Source organism: Cornus florida, unplaced genomic scaffold, assembly GCF_030987335.1.
Source record: "Cornus florida cultivar Cherokee Brave unplaced genomic scaffold, ASM3098733v1 CherokeeBrave_3.0.0_Hap2_Chr01, whole genome shotgun sequence".
In the NCBI taxonomy this organism is placed as follows: Eukaryota; Viridiplantae; Streptophyta; class Magnoliopsida; order Cornales; family Cornaceae; genus Cornus; species Cornus florida.
In genome coordinates, this window is record NW_026775571.1 from 77,841,558 (window position 1) to 77,866,449 (window position 24,892).

Consider the following 24,892-nt stretch of genomic DNA (forward strand, 5'->3'; position numbering starts at 1 on the left):
CTCTCTACAAAAAAATATACCTAGCTAAGTCTTTCTTCCTATCATGGAAAGTTAGATATTAATGGTTAGAATTAAATCACACCAGATAAGTTAGAAAATTACAATATAATGGTATAAAAACCATACTCCCAATTAGACCACCAAATTGGAAAGTACAACCCAATCCATCAAATATCAATAATTACATTGCAGTCCTACTTTAGAAAACGTAATGCATATGACCATAAAATAATTTTTATTATATATATATATATATATATATATATATATATATATATATAAATTTCAAACACACCATTGATGACTTTTATTGTTGCTCCGAACCCATGTCCCATGACTTGGTTAACATTTTTCATCCAAAACCATAAGGCCGTCTTGTACGACACAACAACATTTGAGGCCACAATTTCAGGGCTGTTTAGTCTATCAAAGTTGTTGTCAATCCAGGCTGGACCATAATTGTAGTTCCATGATAGCTGAAGTGGACCTCAGCCATAATAACCCTTGTTGGGTGCACATGGATACTCTGTTTTCGTTGGATCGTAGCAGTTCTTAGAGGCACCATCTACTTCTTCAATATAGCAAAAGTCTGCACAAACAAAAGATTTAATTGATTGTTATATTTATGTTTTAAGATTAAAGTCTATCAGTCATTTATGATGTTAATTTTACTGTAACAAAGCTCTAATTAACTTTTGTGTGGATTTAATCCCAAAGAGTTGGCTTAATTGGAAAAGACTTTACTCGATTTAGGGTCTCATGAAGCATCAAGTCTTAGAATCGATTCATTTTAAATGCAAACAATTCTTTAAGGGTTCGCGGATGGACATAATTTTGTGGATTAGTCGGGATAGAAAACCCTGGACACCCATTATTGGAAAAATAAACAAATAAATTTGTGTGGATATATGCCAATATATGCACATACATATTTCTGTGCCAACACTCCTACCAAAATGTACATATGTGTTTTGAACCCGTGAAAGTTAAAAACCAATTAATGTGTATTTATGTACACATTAATGCATGTGTGTGTGTGTGTGTATATATATATATATATATATCTACGTATCTGCCTAGAAATTTAATACTTTAGAAGATTAATTTGCCTTGTTATATATAATTAGTGTGTGTGTGTGTGTTGTTTCATGCATTTTACTATAACAAAGATGAAATTGGTGATTTCATAGCACTATGTCTATGTTAATAGCACTTTTACTGCCCATAATGTACTACAACCCCTCTAGTTTGAACACTACATAATTTTACCTAGATAGAGAGAGAGATTGAAATCTTATGTACTTTGAGTTTCCAATGAGACATGTACAAAGATCGAAAGCTGCAATCTCAGGTGCCATATCTAGGACAAGAAATATTGGCAGCTTCAAGAAATGCAACTCTAGTGTAGAAGCTTTTTCCGGAACAATTCGCATCGGATTGGTCGATGATAGAATTGAAGAATGCATCCGTCACAATATGAGCAACCACAACACCACTAAGATAGCAAGGACTATCCTAGCAACCAAATTAAGCAGCAATAGTCATCGGTATTGCTATAGTACCCATAATAGCTACAGCACATATTCGGGGCACAACAACAGTTCTGACCCACCACAGATTTCGGCATTGATCCGACGAGTATTCCGACCAGAATGACTTTGATCAGTAAGGTCTTTTCTAATTGAAAGTAACAGCCATGTTGAAAACAAATATTGTGGCCGTCGTCCTACCATAAGCTTAAGAGTGTGCATTTAGGGGAAAGCCAAGAGTTACATTCATAAAGCCACTACTACCTTCACTAAAAATATAGCTAGGGCGAGTAAGGATCGTCCCAAGGGATTATGGGGATTGAGCAATGTCGGAGTTGATTGTGGAATCGCAATTAGGGCTAGTAGGTCGAGTGATCAAACAATTGGTTAGTTGGTTGATTAAAGAGCAACTAAATTAAACTAAGTAATAGCAAAAGAGTGTAATTAAGAGTAAGTAAGAGAGAGAAGAGTCTTGGGGTTTAGAGGTCACCACCAAGCAATGCATTTCCACATTATTGACAAGTGATTAATGAGGGCAATTACGGTGTTGCAATATTGGTGTGTGTGTATTTGGTTGATTCAACAAGTAAGGATGACTAGTTAAGCATGTATTGTCTAAATATCATGTGAAAGGCATAATATATCTAAGCAATGAAGCATATATTGTCTAAACAACATGTAAAAGGCACAATAAATCAAAACAAGTCATTAATCCTTTCATTAGGCTCACAATCCAAATACAAAACAAGATTAGAGACATATGCTAATTGCATTCAAAAGCTTGGATCATCAAACAACAAGCATGGATTGTCCTCTCATTTAACATTATACTACAACTACACTACATATAAGCTACTAGCATGAAATAAACTAGGGGAGAGGCACAATCCATCAAGAGATAAGCATGAACCATCAAGAGAATCAAAAAAACATTCCTTTAAGCACTATGTTTTGATAATCTCTAAATCCATGGCATCAATACACATAGACATGCATCAACTACACAAAATCTAGAGACAAGAACATGAACATCAATTCTAGCATACATAGACATATGAATATAATGAAATGATCAATTGGAAGCATTAAACCACACAAATCATTGATTAAACAAGATCTGTATATATTAAGGTGTCAAAACATTAATTACAACACTAATCCCTCAATAATACATAAGATTAAAATATAGAAAGCATGCTTGGGGCTAACTCTAGCCCCAAGAGGATGTCTAGCCACTCATAGTAAGGATGCTCCAACCCTCAAGGGCTAACTCCATGGAAGAGGTTTGCTCCTTGTTGATGAAGATCTCCAATGGTGTCTCTAGCCTCCTTCTCCTCTAAACTTCTTCTCCAAGAGATGATATCAAAAATAATATTGGCTCACTTTAAAAAAGCAATCTTTATCCTTATATAGGTAAGTCAAAATGACACCCAAAATGAGCTGGGGTCGTGCACACAATATTCCCTAATGATTGGATAAAGGACAACTTTCAATGAGATGGAATTTTAACTTTTTCGCACTATAGGAAGTTCGATTGATCGAAGGAAGTGAGATCAATCGAAAGTAAGTAAGATCGATTGAACTTAAGCTGGATCGATCCAATTAGCTGAGCTTTTTGGAAAAAGAAAAATCCGAGATATTTATGGAAGATATTTATGGGAAAAGGACAAAAGTGGTTGGTGGGTGGTACAGCCATGGATAGGATCAATCATTTGGATAAGGACAAAGGTGTTCGATCGATCAAAGAATGATGTTGGATCGATCAAACTTTTGGACTTAAGTGCTTTGGGTCAAGGCTTGGATCTATCTTGAAGTGTTGAGATCGATCAATGTTTAATCGATCGAACCTTAGACTTGGATCGATCGAACTTGCTGCTTTGCTTCATTTTGTTTCTTTCTTTCTCCACTTTGCTCATTCTTTGTTTAATCCCATAATTGCTTCAATTAAGCTCTTATTTGGCTGAGTTAGCTTATTTTCGGGATAAGTGCCTGAAAATGGAAATAATACGAAATCAATCTAAAACGGTAAAGTAAGATAGATAAAGGTACTAGAATGCCTAAGCTTAAGGGGTTTAAATGCACACTTTTCAGTGCTCATCACACCCCCAAACTTAAATATTGCTAGTCCCTAGCAATGATCCAGAAAGTAAAGGAATGAAATGAACAACTATACAACTATAACTAGAAAGCAATAAATGGATAACGCCACTTTCGTAGGGAACACGATTGCACTTAGCACATGCAACAAGCCTTTTAAACCCCTAGGTTACCCCTAGTGGACAAGTGAAGTCTCGTGAGGGTTTCTAGAAATGGTACCCACAAACATTAAGCTCATTTTTTTAAAAGAGGTAACAATATTGCAAACAAGCATTGGGAGAAAACTACCTCAAGTATGTAATTTTTCAACCATTTCCAATGAATCTCCCAAAATCTCAACATCATGCAAGCAAATATGGTCCTCCACACATTAAGAAAATGATTATGCAAATCAAAACAACTCTAGAATTCTTTTGAGTGGACCGGCATCAATGTGCTGCTATTTTAGCCAACTAAAGAATTAACCACATCCTTACCCTCAAACTAGCACACAAATCTAATACCGATCATCAAGACAAAAAGTAGACCTTTATTAAAGCTTAATTCATCTAGGCGCGCTTATTCTTTTCACTCGATTTTTTTTTTTTTTAAGGATCAAAGATGGAAGCATAGTGCAATGTATTGATCTATTAAGCTTTCTAGCGATTCATAAGGTCGAGTGTTAGGTCAATAACTCCCAAACCAGACGGCTTTAGGGCACTAGGTGTTCGAAAACCCCTACAGACTTACAAACTCAAATCAACTAGGCTACAAATCAAGACAACAACTATCTAATCATTTCCCACTTTTCATCTTTCGGGAGAAGTCCTCACTTTTTATTACTTTTGCTTTTTTTTTATTTTTTATTTATTATTGAATAAACAAGTTTAATTATTAACCTAGAGTTTGGGTCCTCCACTTTTCAGCGCAAAAAGTTCAGTGCTTGATGAGGCTAGAATCCCGGCTACTTAGTGAAAAGGGGTTGTTATCCACCTTTATCAAGAATGAAAGCTTTCAATGCACTACTAGCTCAATTGGGATAAAACCAATTCAATAATTAACAAAGTATGTACCCCACAAATGAATGCTAGTGTGCGCCTGTGCTAGTATAGAAGACTATAGTGAATCTCAAAACAATCACAAAATCAAGATGATGTGGACCACAAATACAAGCAAGATATTAATCTTTCAAAAAATTTACTCTTAAATGGCATTCATAAAGCATACAAAGAGTATTAGACTCTCAAGTCAAGCAATTTTTAAATTTTAAGCAATATAGTCCTCAGAAGATCAAAATCATAGCTAGGTATGGACCAATCATAGAAATATCCCTCAAATACACGAGTCATGCTAAAAGTTTGAATTTAAAACTATCACTGTAGAGCACCATTCCCCCCAAACTTAAATGGCACAATGTCCTAAATGTGTAAGAGAACAAAGGAAAGAGTATACCAGTACAACTAAGCAAGAATGATCGGGACTGAAGTATCCGAAGTGGGTGGTATAGCCCCCCAAACTTGGAATGAACTGTGATCCTGGAAATTAGCACTTAGATAAATTTATCAGATAACAAAATGGGATAATCAGTGCACAGTAAACATGCAAGTGTAAATGGGATAAACAAATAACGAAATGAGAGAGGTATAAGGGTGGTCCTAAAAATTGGGTAGCACTCTCTCACTGAAGTCACTGTGATGCACCTGATAGAGTCAAACATATAGATATGAGAATACAATTATATGACATCCATAGCAAAAATAGATATATAAAATAGAGAAAGTGCAGGTACAACAAAAATATCAAAGCCAACAGACCGGCTGTAAAAATAATACAGTGACAATAATAAAATATCAAAAGGAGAGAGGGATCATAAGATAGAAAAGACTAGGAGCTCAGGAAGATGAGGTAGGACGGGCAGGTCTGGCTCCGTGAATGTCTCTGGATAAATCTCTGAATATAGCTGTGACATCCGTGCAAAAGGTAGCGAACTCCGCTCTGTGGGCCGTAAGGTCAGCTCTGATGGCAACAACAGCGTCCTCGAGTGTCTGCAGATGCACTCCGAAGCCAGGGGTCAAGTCTGGTATGGAGGAGTCAGAAGATAGCTCCTGGGTCTGCTCTTGCTCGTGGATATGTGACCCGGCTGGAGAATGCTGAATTGCGTCATCCGCTGAATGATCCAAATCAATGTCTATATCAATGTCATCATGCTTGGCAGCTAGATCGACTGGTGCATCGTCTGCTGCGGGAGCTGCTGCTGCTGGCTCTGCTAGTGCTGGGGCTACTTGTGCTGCTGCCTCCTCCTCAAACTCCAGCTCTGCAGCCGCCAGTACGGCATGGATCTACAGGCGAGTGATAATAGCTCTGTAGCTCTTGTCCTAGTCCTTTTTGAGGAAGTGACAGGAACCTCTCTCGGGGTCCTTCTGCGGGTGGATGGGATAGCGCTGGTCAATGAGAATCTGGGTGATGAGGTGGCTGAATGGAAGAGACTTGGCCCTTCCGGGTGCCTCTTTGCTGACGTACTCATCGTAGAGCTTCCTCATCACGCTCCAGATAAGCGCAGGAATAGACACCCAGTGGCCGGTATAGAAGGCGTACAGGGCTGCTAGATAGTCGCCCCGCCTCTGAATCTTATGTCCTGCCATGTATATGTTTCGGTAGAGCACCGAATCTGTAAACCATAGGTCATCCGGCAAGAATGTCCGGGTGGCGAAGGTCTCGCCACCGGCATGGTGACCTATAAGAAAAACTGCCATATCGGCGTAAGAAGGCCTGTGGAACCTAGGATAGGTCTCCTGAAGCTCTGGCGAGCACTGATGTGGACAGCGAGTCGAACGGGCCAGAGTATCCACTGTAATGGTAATCTCATGGCCATCGATAGAAGTGATGAGCTCGGCTGTAGTGCGCGGCGACGGTCGGAGGTTCTGGTAGAACAACCGTACCACTCATAGGTAGATTGGCTCTTTGACTGGGGCAAGAATAGCTGAGAAGCCCCGCTGAATGATGTCCTGATAGGCAGATTGAGTCAGCACCGATCTGGAGAAGAATGCGGTGTCGAGTGCTGACTCGTGCTCGATAGTCATGTGTGCATATCTGGGCGCGAGCCTATCGCACTGTAGATAAGCTGGCTAAATAGGTGGGGCCGGCTGAGCTGGCTGCTCAGTGCCTCTATGCGGTGGAGATGGTGATGGAATGAATGCTGGACGAGCTGGCGACTGGGGTGGAGTAGGGTGTAATGGCTCCTCTGTATGAGAGGGCTGTACAGTTTCCCCAGTCCGCTATCTGACTCTCCTCTATGTGTGGTCGGGACTAAGATCACGGAAATGAGATGGACTAGCCCCGTCATCAAGTCTGCGTCTGGTACCGTGACGGTGTCTACATGCTACAGTCTTGACGTGAGCCATAGTATGCAAATAGAAATTCAAGAGTTAATGCCAACATATATAGAATATAAGGCATAATATAGAAACATGTATGTCAAATAAGTTAGACAAAACAAAACATCACATGATTCTATGCAAGTGGCAGAATATGAAACATGCCAAACAATGTAAGTATGAAATGCATCCAATGTGGAATATCACAGGCATTGGGCATATATAAGGTAGCATGAACATAAGATAAGATGAATGAAGTGTGTATATGAGATCTGTGAAATTCGATCGATCATAAAAAGAAATGAGATCGATCACAAAATTTGGATCGATCGAAGGTTGAGTTGGATCGATCGCAAATATTCAATCGATCATAAATTTGTTCAATCGGTCAAACAGTGCGATGATGAAACCTAATAGTCACAGATCTGTGACTTTTGAAGCATGGGGCCCACACTAGTGAGTTCGTGGGCCCTCCAACAACACAAATGAATCCTAATTCCATCCCAAACATGGCCCAACATCTAAATCTAACCAAAATCCCCAAAACATATACCCATATATACACATATATATATACAAAGACATGGATGCTCAAGCTTGGAGAATGACAGATTTAACATGAAAGCAACACGATTATGTCATTTAGAAATAGCTATTGATGCATGATAGTTCAAATCCATGGAGGGTGTGTCGGAACTTACCTTAAGAGAATGAGAGAAGTGGAGAACGAGTTTGTGAAGAACTGAAATGAAGAAGATGAAGATGGACTGAGATTCAAGGTGCTTGGATCTCGCCGGAGTAGTGGCCTGAGCTAGGGGAGATGATTTGCAGTAGAAGGGAATGAGAGGCTAGGGTTTGATTTGTTGAGATCGATCTAAATGATCAATCTCAAGACCCTTGGTTCTGTGTTTAAAAATATTTCCCGACTAGTTCGATCGATCGAAAATAGTTTGTGATCAATCGAATTTTGATGAACTCCTTTCAAAGTATTTTTGGATTTTTGGTGTTTTTCTTTTTTCTTTTTTTTTTAATCAAAAACTAAATAAATTAAAATATTTTTGAAAATTTGTTGAAAATTGAAACAAAATAAAATGAGAGTGAAAATAGAATAAAATAAAAATATTTTTGGATTTTTGAAAAGTTGAAAAGTCAAACTAAAGTTAAAATAATGAAATGAAGATTTGTGATCGATCGAAACAAGAGTTCGATCGATCAGACAGAGAGCAAAAATATGTAGGTTTTTGGTTCAAAATTTTGGCGAAGTGTTGACACATGAGATTGATCAAACTGGAAAGTTGGATCAATTGAAGAACTTCTTGATCGATCTTGGAATGTTTCGAATAATCAAATAGAGAGCTGAAATATGCATGTTTATGTAGGCTCAAAAATTTTATAAGTGTTGAGTCCTGAGATCGATCGAACTTAGAAGTTGGATCAATCGAAGGTCTCTTAATCGATCTTGGAGTTGGTTCGAACAATGGGACAAAGAGGTGATTTGGATGCAGGTTTCTACAGGTCAAAAAATTTTCTGAGTGTTGGAGTGTAATCCACAGTTCGATCAATCGAACTCCAATGTGAGATCGATCGAACTTTGCCAAATGCTCAATTATGACACAAAAGCTTATGTAATCCTCACCAAAGTTCCTTGAAATGCATATGAACCAAAAACAAGTATCTAGACTTCACAAGAAATGAAATGAAAGATAGAAATGGGGGAGGAATAAGGTTTTGACACCCTACGAATGCCTTTGCTAGTCTTTAACATCTCTAGCAAGACATTAGGCTCTTTTAGCCCGGATTAAAGATCTTATAATGCATCACCTCCTTGTTGGGGTGATGGATGCTTTGAACTCTACCCAACAAATGGTCCTTTGAAGAACTTGTTGGATCAAGCTCAAAAAAGGCTTTTGATCCTTTGTCTATGCCTTCAAAACCTTTGGGCTTCCATGCCTTTTCAAAGCAAGAATTTGAAACAACACTTTGAGAATGCAAGGTTGAAGATGATCCTTTGGAGGTTTTGGTTTTACACAAAAGTTCATTTCCTTGGCATTGAAGATCATGACATTCATCTACAACATTGACCTCTCCTTCATATTTGTCAAATGAGTTGGGTATGGGATTAAAGATATTCAACTTTACCTTCATGTGGCCAAATGAAATCTTCATTATCCCCGTCCTACAATTTATGTTGGCATTAGCGGTTGCCAAGAAAGGACGGCCAAGGATAACGGGAATTTGGTTCTTGGGATTGGGAACGGTTCTGTGTCTATGACAGCGAAATCAATCGGGAAGAAGAATATATCAATCTTGATCAAAACATCCTCAATGACACCCCTAGGTTTCTTAATGGATCGGTCGGCAAGTTGCAAAACTACCGACGTCGGTTTCAATTCACCTATGCCTAATTTAACATAGACCGAATATGAAAGAAGGTTAACATTTGCTCCTAAGTCAAGAAGTGCTCGATTAATGATATGATCACCATTGATACATGATGTAGTGGGTGAACCGGGGTCCTTAAATTTTGGAAGAGTGTTATGTTGCAAAATTGAGCTTACTTGCTCAGTCAAAACCACTTTTCTCGGTGCTTGGCTCTTGTTCTTCTGCTTTTAGGTGCACAAATCTTTCAAGAATTTGGCATAAGCCGAAATTTGATTGATTGCATCCAATAGTGGAAGGTTAACTTTCACTTGCCTAAACATTTCCATGATTTCATTGGTTTTTGCCTTTTGCTTGTCTTTTGAAATAGATCATTTTAAGGCATCCGGAAATGGAACCTTTGGTTCAAATACTTTTTCAAAATTTTCTTTTGAACTCTCTTCAACACAAGAAGTTTTCAAATCATTTTTCAACAAAACTTCTTTCTTAATATCATTTTTCAACAAAACTTCTTTCTTAACATCATTTTTCAAGACTTCTTTTTTAAACACATTTTTCATAACTTTCTCATTTGCAAGATCATGTGTATGCAATAAAGGAGGAATGTGATGTGAAATGGGATGGGTGACAACTTGAGGTTGCACCGGTTCACTCTCTTCATTGGATATTTCAACTTGATTGTCCACAACTCTACCACTCCGCAAGGTAGTCACCGTATTAACATATTCAATGGTATGCCCTTCTGATGAGGAATGGGTTTCCACAACACATTGTTGCTTAGGTGGGGCATTTATAGGCATTTTTCCCTTCTCTCTTGCATTAAAAGTGCTTGCTATTTGCCTTACTTGGGTTTCTAGCTTAGCAATGGATTAAGAGTGAGAATAAAGTAATTGAGTGTTAGCCTCAAGAGTCCCCAAAGCGTTTAAAACTTTTTCTTCAAAGGCGGGACTTCTAGTGTTTCCTTGGGAATAAGATTGGTTGGGAAAATGAGAATTAGAAAATTGATTCCCTTGTGATTGATAATGTCTATAACCTTGGGATCCTTGGTTTTGAAGTGGAGGTGGAATGTATTTCCCTTGGAAACTGCCTTGGGAAGGGTTCAAGCCTTCTCCTTGGTTTTTCCAAGAGAAATTAGGATGATTCCTCCAACTTGGATTGTAATGAGTACCATAAGGATTGTTCCCTTGGTTTACAAAAGTTGCATTGACTTGCTCATTAGGCTCATTTTGCACTTGTCCATGAGGACAATGAGAAGTAAAATGAAAAACACTAAAACAAGTCATACAAGTTTCATTTGATACACGATGAGAATGGTTAGGAAAGGAAGATACTTGGTTCACCGACTTTTGGTTAATCAAAAATTGATCAAACCTTTGAGCTAAAGACTTCATTTTGGCGGCTATTTCATTTGAATGTTCAACTTGATGTAAGCCTACACTCTTCCTACCTTGTGAATTTCTACCATTCTTGGATGATAGTGTTCTATGCAAAGAGTTTTCACTCATGCTTTCATAAAGACGCCACACGTCATCTTCATGCCTATCAATGTAAGAGCCACCCATGGAAGCATCAACCATACCCTTATAGTTGTCCAATAAGCTCTCAAAGAAATATTGAACTAATTGCCATTTGGGAATGTCATGATGTGGACACTTCCTAAGCAATTCAATGAAGCGTTTCCATGCCTCATGAAATGTTTCTCCATCCCTATGTGAAAATTCTCGAATTGAGGTTCTCATGGCATTGGTCTTAGAAACCGGATAGTACTTCTTTAAAAACTCTTGTTACATTTCCACCCAAGAAGTGATTGAAAAAGGCCTAAAATTGTTAAACCAATATTTTGCTTTGTCCTTTAAGGTGAATGGAAAAAGTTTGAGTCTTAAGACCTCTTCCGGCATGTCTATATATTTTACGGTGGAACATACTTCAAGAAACTCATCCAAATGCTTGTAAGGTTCTTCACTAGAAAGTCCATGAAAGTTAGGAAGTATTTGAATAGTTTGTGCTTTAATTTCATAATGATGTGCTCTAAATGGTGGCAATTGAATGCATGTGGCTGCATTGTATTCATTAGGCACATAGTGATCTCTCAAAGCAAGAGGTGGATTAGCTACTTGAGGTGCAACATGAACACCTTGGTTATGAATTCCTTGATTAATGATGGGAGGTTGTGGAGCATACATTGGCTTTTGCATTCCATACGGAACTTGGCCCTGTTGTTGTGGTGGTTGGTGAATGAATGGCCTAGGCATGCCTAATGGTACTTGTATGTTTTCATTGTGCATATTGGGATGAAGGATACCTTGTTGGTCTATATGACCGATGTCCTCAATATAGTCATCATTATGGTCATCCATTGAAAGATTGGCTCTATTTGAACTTCCTCTTCCCCTAGGATTTCTAACGATAGATTCAAGATGCAAATTAAGAGAGGCAAGAGTTGGTCTCAATGAACGATGCCCATGCATACACAATACAAAACACAACAAACACAAAGAATGAGAAACACTATGCCTTCACAACAATGCAATGAAACTCCCTCCACAAACACTTAACCCATATTCCTATGCTTTAACAAAGATGGTGCAAAGAATAATAAAATAGCCTCCACGCGGGCTCACGATTTATTTAAGAATTGAATTACAAGCCTCCACGCGGGTCGACGATTTAACTAAAGAATTGAGTAAAGAAAGTCTCACAAAGGTTCTTTAGCACTTCAACTCCAAATTTTAAAGCTTAGCTTAGCAAAAAAAATTTAAGTTTTTAGCATTTTTTCTTTATTTGCTTACTTGAATTGAATGCTCAATGGCTCCTTTGCTTGCTTCCTCTCCAACAATGCACCTAGTTAAGTAAGAACAACACAATAAGTAACCAAAAAGAGAAATAAAAATAAAATAAAAATACGATCAAAAGAGTACTAATCCTAATCAATTTCACAAATCCGATGTTGCCAAATCTAATCAACAAATCCCCGGCAACGGCACCCAAAACTATGGTCGCCGTCCTACCATAAGCTTAAGAGTGTGCATTAAGGCGAGGGCTAAGAGTAACATTTATAAAGCCACTACTACCTTCACTAAAAATATAGCTAGGGCAAGTAGGGATTGTCCCAAGGGATTATGGAGATTGAGCAATGTCAGAGTTGATTGTGGAATCACAATTAGGGCTAGTAGGTCGAGTGATCAAACAATTGGTTGGTTGGTTGATTAAAGAGCAACTAAATTAAACTAAGTAATAGCAAAAGAGTGTAATTAAGAGTAAGTAAGAGAGAGAAGAGTCTTGGGGTTTAGAGGTCACCACTAAGCAATGCATTTCTATATTATTGACAAGTGATTAATAAGGGCAATTAGGGTATTGCAATATTGGTGTGTGTGTATTTGGTTGATTCAACAAGTAAGGATGACTAGTTAAGCATGTATTGTCTAAACATCATATGAAAGGCATAATATATCTAAGCAATGAAGCATAAATTATCTAAACAACATGTGAAAGGCACAATAAATCAAAACAAGTCATTAATCCTTTCATTAGGCTCACAATCCAAATACAACACAAGATTAGAGACATATGCTAATTGCATTCAAAACCTTGGATCATCAAATAACAAGCATGGATTGTCCTCCCATTTAACACTACACTACAACTACACTACATCTAAGCTACTAGCATGAAAATAAACTAGGGGAGAGGCACAATCCATCAAGAGATAAGCATGAACCATCAAGAGAATCACAAAAGCATTCCTTTAAGCACTATGTTTTGACAATCTCTAAATCCATGGCATCAATACTCATAGACATGCATTAACTACATAAAATCTAGAGACAAGAACATGAACATCAATTCTAGCATACATAGACATATGAATAAAATGAAATGATCAATTGGAAGCATTAAACCACACAAATCATTGATTAAACAAGATCTATATATATCAAGGTGTCAAAACATTAATTATAACACTAATCCCTCAATAATACACAAGATAAAGATATAGAAAGCATGCTTAGGGCTAACTCTAGCCCCAAGAGGATGTCTAGTGATCGGTTGAGTCGATTACAATTATAAATCAACCTTCGCAATAGCATGAATCATTGTAAAATAGGGCTATTAGTCGGGTAAGTTGAACCACTCGGACTGCGTTAATCTATGGCAACCTAACTGTCTAGAGTCTTTTTAGAATGACAGGAGTGTTCATAGAGGATTTGTTGGTTATCACTTAAGCTATGAAATTAAGGTCCATAAATTAAAAGTTTGCAAGAGTTTAAGGGAGATGAAATACAAGTAAAGAGGACTAGGGAAGTGAATCCGTCTCCATCCCTATACACATGCTAGATTAGAGCTAAATTGGGGGAAAACAATATATACTATGGTCATGATACATAGCAACACTTGGTTACTATAATATCCTCAAGAAGTTCATTAAATCTGAAGCAAGCATAATCCATCAAAGGTTAACATGTTTAGACTACCTAACTAAGGTGTAGCTTAACCACATTTACTTGAATGAAAGACTATCAAGCCCTAGATAAAATGATGAAGCACATGAAGGTAAGAAATAAGCATAAATCATCAAAGGTTTCACCTAAGCAATGATCTATCAAAGTCCTTATCAACATGCCATTAAACCATTTCATGATCTCACTACCATTGTCACCATGAGAGTGCAAGCAACATGATTAAAAGAATAAACCATCAAAGATAGATAATTGACTCAACATTAATCATTTAAATATATGAAGATCCATTACAAAAGGCAAGATGCTCTAGACCATGAAAAGACCAAAGATTATACATTGCAATCCCCAAAATAGAACTATACTAGGACATGCTTACAAGGGAGGGGCTTCATCACCTCCCTAGATGGAGGTTTAGTTACCCATGGAAGCTTTAGAAGAACGAAGAAGCTTGGTTGCAACCTCCATTTTCGAGCTTCCTTCCTTTAGCTTTAAGAACTCTATCTTTTTCTCCTTTTTCCCCCTCCACAAATCTTGCAAAGATGAGATATATCTTGTTTATGTGGTTCCCCTCCTTTGTATAGACATCTCCCTCCACCAAACAAGGCACAGAAACCCACCAAAGGACATCTCCAACCAACCCATAAAGATAGAAATCAGAGATGAGAGAAACAAGGTGCAAGTGGGCTAAAGTAATGGTTCTTGGAGAGGAAACTGCCCGGAGTTCAAGTGCTCGAACTAAGGACTTCGAGCGCTCGAACTAGCACTTCGAGCGCTCGAACTAAAGACTTCGAGTGCTCGAAGTTAGTCCAGTGAGCTCCTTCCTCTTAACCTGCTTTGCATAACTTTGGTAGAAAAACCATAACTTTTTGCTCCGAACTCCAAATGACGAACCGTTTAAAGATTTTGAAAGTTAAATCGAAGCTCTAAATATGTCATGTTTAAATGGAAGTCCAGTTCTCTAGTTTGATCGGTCAAAAATGGCGAGAAAAGTCAGATTCCGCTGCTGCCAGAACATAGCCTTGAGCACATTGCTATTCAAAGATTTGATAAAATGCCATTTTTGCTCCTTTTTGGCCAATGAACCTGAAAATAAATAAAAGCATGCAAATAAAGATAATTTACAAAGAATAATCAAAAGATGGATTTAACTAATGCAGCTAAGGGCGCTTGAATATGCAATATTTGGCGCTTATCACACCCCCAAACTTACATTTTGCTAGTCCCTTAGCAAAACTAAAATGAAAAACTCAATGAAATGACAACAATGGAAATGCTACCACAAAATCAACTATGGAAAAATGAAATATATACATAGCTCGAATATAACTCGAAACAGACACAAGACTGGAAATGAGGTCATTGAGGAGACTACCATGCATATATGAAGCATTGATATAAAAAAGAATTGGTTAAACACATTTCAATAAACACGCATCAACATCCTAGTCTATATAAATAACTCAATTGTCATCTCTTGACTGGAAATCAACTCTAGCTTCAGTGAAAGTGGATTGGATTCACAACATGCGGCTTTTACTTTCTTTTTCCAGTTTCAAGACACAAGTCTTCAAATCGTTGAATTCTCTTTTAAATGAAGTCCCTAAGGCATGAATTAAATTACAAACAACTTTGTTGCTTGTTGACATTTTATTTTAACTCGAAAATGATACATAAAATGGTTGTGCAATGCTGAAATCCTTTAAGCTTTCTAACCAACCCGTATAGCAAGCGTAAGGCCAACAACTTCCAAACCAGATGGCTTCAGGGTGCTGAGTGTAGAGACACTCCTAGGGCTTAATAGCTCGAATTGGCAAAGCTACGAACTCCAACGAACCATGTTTAATAAAAATATTTTTGAATGACCGTGCAATGTCTAAGTCTTTTAAGCTTTCTGACCAACCCATATAGCAAGCGTTAGGCCAACAACTCCTAAACCAGATGCTTTAGGGTGTTGAGTGTAGAGGCACTCCTAGGGCTTAATAACTCAAGTTGGAAAGGCTACAAACTCAAACTGGTCAAAAATATTTTTTTTTTTTTTTTTTTTTTTTCACACCAAAGGTATCCATCTATTAGGTTTATCAATTCAAATTGACTAGGTCAAAATCACGGTTAATCAAGTTACATGCCTCACGGTTAAGTTTCCAATGTGCACCTGTGCATTGTGAAGTATAAAAGAGTAGAAAATCCAACGAGAATCTAATTGAGACATTTATACAGACTAATTTGAAACCACATGATCACTTTAAAATCACATTTTTTCTTTATTTTCAAAAATTCACAATCGCTTCTATATCCACGGTATTAAACATATGCTTTATCTCTGCCAAGTTTTAAATTATACTGTCATTGCTTAGCAAAAATATGGAACCAACAATGCAAGTTGCACCCCCAAACTGGAAGGACACATTGTCCTCAATATGGGAGACAAAGATGGAAAAAAAATAAAGGGCAAAGGGGATAAAAGGAACAAAAATACCCAGTGGAGTGACGAAGGCAAAGGCGTCCAGCTATAGAAAAACGCAAAATGAGTCCCCCAAACTTGAAATGTGCCACCTGTAATGGGACATAAAGAAAACAGGAAAATAAGGACAGAATATGTTGAAAAAGAAGATAACAGAAATGCTAAAGGATTTTTATTCATAAAAACATGATTACAAAAGGAACTGAGAGTCAAACATGTTGAACCAGAGCAACTTGTGCATAGCACAATCCTAGAGTTGAAAAGTAAAAGAAAAACAGAAAGGAAACATACACAATTACGAAACAAAATGAAAAAGTCCAACACTGGCAGCTATCTACGGGGCCGGGGGAAAACGGGCGAGGATAGCATTAAGGAGGGATTGAGTCTCACGCCGGTCCTCCTGTGCCATGCGATGGTCCTCCGCCGCAACACGGCGGTCGTTGGCAGCAAGGCGACGGTCTTCTTCGGCACAGAAGTAGTCCTCCCGCACAGTCCGAGTGTAGTCGGCCAAAGAAAGCTCAAAATGATCCATCCGCTCATGAAGACGAGCAAGACTAGCCCAGAAGAAGGCTTGGTTGGGCGGAAGATCAACAGGAGGCTCGTCCCTTGCAGCATCCTCCGCCATGGGGTCATCCTCAGAAAAAGGAGGAGATGGAGAGTGGGGTAAAGGAGGAGCAGCGAGCCGAGGGTTCCAAGAATGGCTTAGAACATTGGTCCAACTGCGGAGAGTAAAAGTTTGAATCTTTTTGCCCCTTGGTTCATGAGGAGGAACTATGAAGCCCTTGTACTTCAAGAGCTTGATAACAAACAATGGTAATGGCAAAGGCCGATTTTTAAGACGCTGCTGCCGTGCGTTGATACACTTGTCCCAAAACCGCATAAATGTGTCCCAAATGAGTTCTGGGACAGAGAACCATTTGCCTTGTTCCATGGCATACAAGGCTTGCAACATCAGGCCTCGGCGCTCGGTGCTGTGTGCCAAAGGGTAAACATTATGCTTGAGAATGGAGTCAAGGAACCAAACTCACTCCAGAAGGGTGGATTTGAGGGTAAAGCTCCGAGGGCGATGAGGGTCGTCCACGTTGCAAATGGCAGCGACAACCTGCTCCACAGTTAAAGTATCCGGCTTCTCATATAAAGGGAGATTCTCACGATTGACAATGTCATCAGGGTACTCCAGAGGACAGCCAGAGACTGCCACCATGTCCGCAAGAGTGAAGGAAAAAGGGATGCCATCAATGGATATGGTGAGAGTGACCGGCGACTCTTTAGGGTAATTAAGATTCTGGAAGAAAAGCCGCACCACACGGGGGTAGGTGACCTTGGAAACAGGTTGGCAAATGTGCTGAAGATGCCGGTTAACTAGCTCCGCGACAGCCCATGAAGTGGTAAGATGAGTGTCAAAGACAACCGTGAGCGGGAAGAGAAGCTCATGATTGAGCTCTTTGTCGAGCCAAGGGGCTCGGGGCTATTGATAAGGAACGACGGGAACATCCTCAGAGGGTCTAAGACGACGGGAAGGGCCGGCACGAGACATGGGGAGAGGCAAACTTGGTTGGGGAATTTCAGCGAGCACCTGGTATGCATAAAGAAAGAAAGGATGTGAGAATGAGAGGAATCTATGAAGAAACCCAAAAAATTTCAGACACAATGCTCTCTATGATAGAGCATAGCAACAAGCACAATTAAACTCCAAAGATTTGATGCCCATACTCCTCAAATGTAATAAGAAAACACAAAGATTAAAGAGAAAGAGGAAAGAGACATACCTTGGAAGAAGAGTAGAGAAAGGCACCGGTGGAATGAGGAGGAATAATGGGGGTGATGGTCATATATAAAGGGATGGATGAAGAAGAAGGAGAGGAGTGAGATGTGGGTAGGAGTTAATGGAGGAAGAGAGGAAGGTGGAAAGGTGGAGGTTGTGGGTGATGGAGGGAGTGGGGGAAGGGTAGGAGTTAATGGAGGAAGAGAGGAAGGTGGAAAGGTTGTGGTTGTGGGTGATGGAGGGAGTGGGGGAGGTAGGAGAAAAGTAATGGGAGAGAGAAAAGGTGGAAATGGAGGGAGGAGGTCGTGGGTTAGGGAGTTAGAAAGACGCGGGAGAGGGAGAGACCAGATTTAAAAACTGGGGAAGGGGGGTTCGAGCGCTTGAAGTTAGGCCTTCGAGCACTCGAACTTGAGGCAGTGAGGTTCGAGCGCTCGAAGTGTGCACTTCGAGCACTCAAAGTTGAGGCAGTGAGCTTCGATAGACTTTCGAGCGCTCGAAGTAAGGACTTCGAGTGCTTGAACTTGAGACAGTAGGCTCTTACTGAAAATTGGAAGTTTCAAGGGCTCGAAGCTTGGACTTTGAGTGCTCAAAATTTGACCAGGGAGCAAAGCTTGGGTGAAATGACTGAAATTGCCTATTTGCCAACATCTCTTCAATGCATGAATGGAATTTGGAGTGAAGTTTCCAATAATGGATAAAAAAAAAATAGAGGTCATACACATGTGAAGCATTCCAACAATCCAATAAAATTGCCGGATGGAGCTGAAAATTTCCAAGTATGAAAACAAGGGTTGTAGAAAGCCTAAGAGAACCAGTTTAAATTGTTGGACACAATTTAAGAAAATTCCAGATAAGGTTAAATTTTGGCTTTCCTTAGCAATTTCCCAGAAAATTTCAAAGCCCAGGCAATGAAAATATAGAGAAGTCTGGAAATAGAAATAAGTGCTTCTCTTGCTGTGCTAAATTTAAAGTCGATAGCTAGATGAAGCTAAAACAGGCATCAATCCTCATAAATTGGGTCTGTCAAGAGGACTTCCTCAATTTTTTGGGTTGGGACTATGCCGTCAATGCAAGGCTTAAGCCGTTGGCCATTAACTTTAAAGAGCGATCCTCTTACCGGATCTTGGAGTTCGATTGCTCCATGAGGAAAGACAGTAGTGACGATATATGGACCATCCCATCTTGACCGGAGTTTACCGGGAAAGAGTTTCAAGCGGGAATTGAAAAGCCAAACCTTTTGTCCCGGGGCGAAAAACTTGCTAACAATGTGCTTGTCATGAAAAGCTTTAGTCTTTGCCTTATAGATTTTGGCATTTTCGTATACATCATTTCGGATTTCCTCAAGTTCATTCAGTTGCAAAGCACGATTAAAGCCAACCTGTTTGAGATCAAAATTTAGCCTTTTTATGGCCCAAAAAGCACGGTGCTCTAATTCTACTGGAAGATGACACGCTTTGCCAAAGATAAGTCGATATGGCGACATGCCAATGGGTGTCTTATAAGCCGTCCGGTAAGCCCAAAGTGCATCGTCTAGTCTTAGTGACCAATCCTTGTGGTCCAGGCGAACCATTTTTTCCAAAATGTGCTTTATTTGCCGGTTAGACACCTCTATTTTACCACTCCTTTGACGATGGTAAGGTGTAGCAACCTTATGGATGACAGAATACTTAGAAAGGACGGATTTAAGATAACGATTTCTGAAATGTGATCCGCCATCGCTGATGATTGCTCGGGGCGTACCAGAACGACTAAAGATGTTAGATTGAATGAACTCGATCACAACTTTATGATCACTGGTTCTGGTGGCCGCGGCTTTCACCCATTTGGAAACCTAATCCACCGCTACAAGGATGTACTCGTAGCCATAAGAAGATGGAAATGGTCCCATGAAGTCGATTCCCCACACATCAAAAAATTCAATTATTAATATGGAATTGAGGGGCATCGTGTCCCTTTGGGACATGGATCCGAGCCTTTGGCATCTTTCACATGATTTACAGAAATTGTATGCATCTCGGAACAAGGACGGCCAATAGAATCCACTTTGAAGAACTTTGTGAGCGGTCTTTTTGGCACTGAAATGGCCTCCACAAGCAAGAGTATGAGAGAAATTGAGAATGCTTGTAGTCTCAACTTCGGGAATACATCGCCGGATGATTTGGTCTGGGCAGTATTTGAATAGCTCCGGATCTTCCCAAAAGAAATGTTTGACTTGGGAAAAGAACCGGTCCTTCTCTTGTTTGGACCAATGAGTTGGAATTTTACCTACCGCAAGGTAGTTAACAATATCCACAAACCATGAAAGATTTGCATGGGAAATCTAGAAGAGTTGCTCATCCGAAAAAGAATCACGGACAACAGCGAAATCGGACGATTTTTCAATGAGTAAGCGAGAGAGATGATCGGCGACAACATTGTCTGCCCCTTTTTTATCCCGAATTTCGATGTCGAACTCTTGAAGTAAGAGTATCCATCGAATCAAGCGGGGTTTGGTCTCTTTTTTTGATAGCAAATGCCGAAGGGCGGCATGATCCGAGAAAACTATGACCTTGGAACCTAGAAGATAGGAGCGGAATTTGTCCAAGGCATAAACTACAGCTAGCAACTCTTTTTCAGTAGTTGTGTAATTTAATTGAGCATCAGAAAGAGTTCGACTAGCATAATAAACAACGTATGGGAACTTGTCCATACGTTGGCCCAAAACCGCGCCTAATGCATAGTCGGATGCATCGCACATGATCTCAAAAAGAAGAGACCAATTAGGCAGTTTCATTATTGGGGCAGATGAGAGGAGAGTGCAAAGTTTAATGAAAGCTTCCATACAAGCTTCATCAAAATCGAATGGAACATCCTTGGCTAAGAGGTTGCACAAGGGCCGTGAGACTTTGCTAAAGTCTTTGATGAAGCGGCGATAAAAACCAGCATGGCCAAGAAAAGAACGGATTTGACGGACGGAATTCGGAGGAGGAAGGTTAGAAATTAACTCAATTTTTGCCTTGTCTACCTCGATTCCCCGTTTAGAGATGACATGACCTAGAACAATGCCTTCTTGGACTATAAAATAGCTCTTCTCCCAACTTAGAATCAGATTTGTCTCCTTACATCTTTGGAGTACAAGAGATAGGTTGTTGAGACAAGAATCAAAGGAGGAGCCGAAGACAGAAAAATCGTCCATGAAAACTTCCAAGAATTTTTCAACCATATCGGAAAATATGGACATCATACATCTTTGAAACGTTGCAGGAGCATTGCATAGCCCAAAAGGCATATGTCGTTATGCAAAAGTTCCAAAGGGACATGTGAATGTTGTTTTCTCTTGATCTTGAGGGGCGATTGCCACTTGGTTATAGCCGGAATAACCGTCGAGAAAACAATAGTAACTTTGGCCGGCTAGCCTTTCTAGGATTTGATCAATAAATGGCAATAGAAAATGATCTTTCCTAGTTGACGAGTTGAGCTTTCGGAAATCAATACACACACACCACCCGGTGGTGGTTCGTTGTGGCATGAGCTCACCTGCTGAATTTTCAACAACGGTGAGACCGAATTTCTTGGGAACAACTTGTGTGGGGCTTACCCACTTGCTATCAGAGATGGGGTAGATGATTCCCGCATCTAACAATTTTATTACTTCTTCATTACTACTTCCTTCATGTTAGGATTTAACTGGTGCTGAACCTCTCTAGTAGGCTTTGCATCATCCTCCATATGAATGCGGTGCATACAGATGGAGGGGTCAATTCCCTTCAAGTCAGCCACTGCCCAACCAATAGCTTCTTTGTGCTCTTGTAGCACCGCTAAAAGGTTGGTTTCTTAGTCCTTTAGAAGATCTGATGCAATGATGACCGGGAGAGTTTGATTTGAACCAAGGAATACATACTTGAAATAGGCCGGGAGCGGCTTAAGCTCAAATAGCGGTGGAGATTTCAAAGATGGAACCGGAGAAGTAGTGGAAGTTGAGGAAGCGGCTCTCTTGGAATTTTCCAAGGGGGAAAATCCATAATAGCATCGACATCCAGCGGAGAATTAACTTCTTGGATGGATTGGTCAATATCAAAGTTTAAGAAGTCGAAATGAGACATGCAAGTCTCAAGGGGGTCCTTGCTTAAAATGAAGGGGAGAGATTCTTCAACCACTTCATCAATGACATCAATAAGAAAACAATCATCCTCATTGGAAGGATGTTGAGTTGCATGAAAGATATGGAGTTTGACTTGCATGTTTCCAAAAGCAATATCCATCACCCCGGTTTGGCAATTAATTGATGCATTAGCCGTAGCTAAGAATGGCCTACCAAGGATCACTGGAATATGCTTTTTTTGATCGTGGACCGGTTCCGTGTCAAGAACCACAAAGTCTACCGGGAAGTAGAATTTGTCCACTTGGATGATAACATCCTCAAGAATGCCTCGTGGATGCTTAACCGATCTATCGGCAAGTTGCAAAACCACGGAAGTCGGCTTTAAATCTCCCAGGCCAAGCTGTAAGTAAACTGAGTATGGAATTAAATTCACACTAGCTCCTAAGTCAAGGAGGGCCCTCTCAATTTTGTTGTCACCAATGACACAAAAGATTGTGGGGGCACCTGGATCCTTATACTTTGGAGGAGTGCTGTGCTGAATGATAGCACTAACATTTTCAGTTAACCTCACTTTCTTTGGCAAATGACTTTTAGAAGTGCACTTTTGAGTACACAAGTCTTTGAGAAATTTCGCATAGGGAGGAATCTGCTTGATAGCATCCAAGAGGGGCAAGTTGATCTTCACTTGCTTGAAAACTTCCCACATGTCTTGAATTTTACAATTCTTGTTCCCAATGTGTGTTGACTCTTGAAGACGTTGCGGAAACGGAGCTTTTGGCTCATAAGTAGTTTCCACACTTGGGTTAACATGTGTGGGATTTCCGTGAATGGTATTTGGACAAGAAGAGCTTGGAATTTGATTGGAAGAGCTTGAATTTGGATTTCTCAAAGGAGGTTCTTTTCCATTTTTGTCTCCATCAACCTTGTTGTCAACCACTCTACCAATCCTAAGGGTGGTAATCGCTTGAACATGCTCATGACTCGGCCCACTCGATGGAAGGGTTTCATCAATCGCATGCATCCCTCTAGGATTTTTAAATGGTTGAGCGGGAAGCTTACCCTTGTCCTTTTGAAGCAATTGGTTCATAAAGTTAGCTATTTGGCCCACTTGATTTTCGAGCTTAGCTATGGATTGAGTATGAGAGTGAACCATTTGAAGAGTAGGTTACAAAGATGTTAAGAGTTGGTTGTTGGAGTCCATGATTTGCTTGTTTAATGACTCCATCATTTGCTTGTTTGTAGCCACAATTTCATCAGTTGGGTAGACCGGAGGTTGATTAGAGACATTTGGATTATACGGTGGACGGTAGCTTGAGGAGGCTGGAAATTGCCTATTTTGAAATTGAGAAGGGGGCTGATTTTGATGCCCTTGATTTTGGAATTGGGAGTTTTGTGGGGCTTGTTGTCGCCACGAAAAATTAGGGTAATCTCGCCATCCCGGATTATAGGTATTGGAATAGGGATTATTTCTGGATCTTGAGAACATGGCATGAGCTTGTTCTTCATTTGGATTGGAATATTGCTCCGGTGTGGGACAATCTTCCGTGAGATGGAATGGACTAGTACATGATGAGCATACCAAACTTGCCGAATTTTGAGATAATGAAGGAGAGAGATGTGGTGCCATCAATTGATAGAATTTATGAGCTATGGCATCCACTTGGGATGATTCCTCCCTTATTGATTTTAGTTGACACGGGTTGGTGTTCTTTGCATTGGTTGAGGTCGGAGCCCTACGAGAATTATGTTGAAGTGAGTTTTTGCTTAAATTCTCTAGTAGGGTCCAAGCCTCATCTGCATTCTTGGACATGAACATCCCGCCATAAGAAGAGTCAACCATGAATCTATGGGGTTCAGTTAAGCCAGCATAGAAAGCTTGCACTAATTGCCATTTTGGAATCAAATGATGCGGACATTTTCTAAGAAGGTCTTGTAGCCTTTCCCAAGTCTCGTAGAGTTGTTCTCCATCCGTTTGAGAAAAGCTAAGAATGGAACGCCTCATTTGGTTGGTTTTACTCACTGGATAATACTTCTTAAGGAATTCTTGCTGTAATTGAGCCCAAGAAGTGATAGAATTTGGAGTGAGTGAGTTTAACCAATACTTTGCCCTATCTTTTAAAGAAAATGGAAAAAGATGCAAATGGAGTGCATTCTCAGGAAAACCTCTCAACCGGATGGTCGAACAGATTTTAAGGAATTTATCAAGATGCTTATACGGATCTTTATTATCAAGGCCATGGAAAGATGGAAGCATTTGAATGGTACTTGATTTGATCTCATATTGAGCCGCATCAATGTTTGGCATCACTATGCATGAAGGTGAAGCATATGTAGTAGGGATGAAATGGTCTCTGAGAGTCATTGGCTCTTCATTTGGAATTTCGGCCCTAATTCCCTCATTTCGGGCATCTCCTACATTTTCAGCCATTGTGTTAAATTCAGTTTCAAGTTCTCTTACGCTAGAAGATTCCCTAAGGTTTCGTCTAAGCATTCTTTCAAGTGAATTTATGTCAACTGGCGAGTCAAGAGTTGGTAGGGAGAGCGATCTATGGCCAAACATCAATAATATATAATGCTATCAATGCTACTATTCATCATTCCCAACTCCACATACGATGTTCCAATTCTCCTCAATTAGCAAGACAGAATTTAAATGGCTACGACAAGGACCGATGCTTGTACACGAAATTTAAACAAGATAAGAGCCTCAACCAGGGCTTTAAAACTAAATTATTACTAGGGTTAACACATGCACATTATATTACAA

General features: G+C 39.7%; 2 pseudogenes; one reads left to right on the forward strand and one right to left on the reverse strand.

Moving 5' to 3' along the window:
• The window catches only part of LOC132275462 (endochitinase EP3-like), a 47,621-nt pseudogene that overhangs the window by 12,750 nt on the left and 9,979 nt on the right, over positions 1 to 24,892 (reverse strand).
• Positions 10,994 to 11,092, forward strand: LOC132283705 (small nucleolar RNA R71; annotated as a pseudogene).